The sequence below is a fragment of the Macrobrachium nipponense genome, chromosome 34 (genome assembly GCF_015104395.2).
Source record: "Macrobrachium nipponense isolate FS-2020 chromosome 34, ASM1510439v2, whole genome shotgun sequence".
Lineage (NCBI taxonomy): Eukaryota > Metazoa > Arthropoda > Malacostraca > Decapoda > Palaemonidae > Macrobrachium > Macrobrachium nipponense.
In genome coordinates, this window is record NC_061095.1 from 40,474,280 (window position 1) to 40,476,032 (window position 1,753).

At 39.2% G+C, this 1,753-nt stretch overlaps 1 pseudogene; it reads left to right on the plus strand.

The window, feature by feature from the left end:
• LOC135208080 (nicotinamide phosphoribosyltransferase-like) overlaps positions 1–1,753 on the plus strand; it is a 63,699-nt pseudogene that overhangs the window by 279 nt on the left and 61,667 nt on the right.

Genomic DNA, 1,753 nt, shown 5'->3' on the forward strand with positions numbered 1-1,753 from the left:
GGGGTTTCAACCTGGGGTGCGCGTAACCCAGGGGGTACGCTAAGGGTCTGTCAGGGGTATGCGCTCCCCACGGGAGCCGACCTTCGATGTGCTTTGGAAAAACTACCCCTCGGCTGACTAGACTACTTGACGAAAAACAGTTCTAGCCAGTTGCTTGCAGCTGATGTAGTACAAACTAATAATGAATTTTGTTTTAGCATCTCAGTACTATAACCTTGAATACTACTGCATAGCCACAGGTAAATAATTATAAAATAAACCTTTATTTTTTAAGGAATTCTTTGTATTTACAATATTATTGGTTATGTCAGCAGTTATGTACTTACTTCCTTTCAGTACAGTACTTGCAAATATACACAATGGAATGTTTTCCTGAGTTTGTTTTGTTTCTTACTTCATACAAAGTAAAGGGGATACATTACTGACATCAAAAATACCCGAAAGGGTACGTGGGGAGAAAAAGGTTGAAAACCCCTGTAATAGAGGGACCAGAGGTGAGAGAGGCTGGCATTATTACACAGGAAATAAGTATAGGGATACCCATCGCGTATTATTAGTATTTATTTATTTATTATTTATTCTCTTCTTGCCTATCACTTTTTGTATCATTTAGTGTTGATGGTAAAACTTAAGTGTTTACGTCACTCAGCGCCTCGAGAAAAACAGTGAAGCCTTATAAGAAAGAAATTACCACTTGATGTACTTATCTCTGCTGTTGAATGGATCCAGATCGACGTATTCATTACTTAGCAACTCCGGATGAATGGTTTATGGAACTCATCGATGAGGAACTGATGATTTGTCGTCATCAAGATAGCAGTGCCTATTTTTGTTGCCCTAAGCATCATAAAAGAAAGCCGCATGATTCAGTAGTCTATCTTGTAATCAAATGTAATAATGATAAAAAGAAGTAATTTTTATCGCGAGTGTACTCTTTATTCACAAGTCAATGATGTTGGCGCTCTCTGAAAGCTTTGATTCATTAAAGACCACTCCCAGCCTTGAGCAATCTTTCACAAAAGACCAATAAAACAATGAAGCCCGTCTGGAAGAAGAGTCGAAGCAATTTCTTCAAATGTTTTTCACATAGCAAAGACAACTATTTTTTCATCATTTTTGTATTTACTGAATATTATTATGCTTTATCATAGGCTTCACGGTGCAAGCAAAACTGCTGTGTACTGCTCTGAATAATCTGTTGCAGAACATTAGGGCAACTATAATGATCATGAGACTTGTTCACTGTTGACTGTATGCAGCAAGAGGCTTGTCCCTAATTAGGAGTTCTTTTATAAAAGGGTTTCGTAAAAGCTATGAAACGAACAGACGGAAGTGCATTACATTTGTACTTGAATGTTTATCAACACATGGACAGGATACAAATGAATGACCCTATATATCTGAACGTGAAGATAGAAAATCGGTCTCTTATGGGAGCGCTGGTTCATTCCACACGCTTGCTCTAGTAGCCTTGTTCGGGTAGGCCGACCAAGTGCACCTAATGTGCCCGAGTTTGAACCTTTCATTTTATAGACAGCGATACATGAGATGGGTCATCTGAACAGTAAAGGACCCACGAAATGCTAAACGACCCTCTTCCCTCTATCGAAATTTGGTATGAATGCATCCTTTTTCTTACTCTACTTCCAGGTTGCCCACCACCGCCTCTACCCACCTGGGACCACGACTCTCTACTCCTATTTCGAGTCTCGAGGTGGAAGGTAAGATTTCTTTTATGTGTTTATACTGTCAT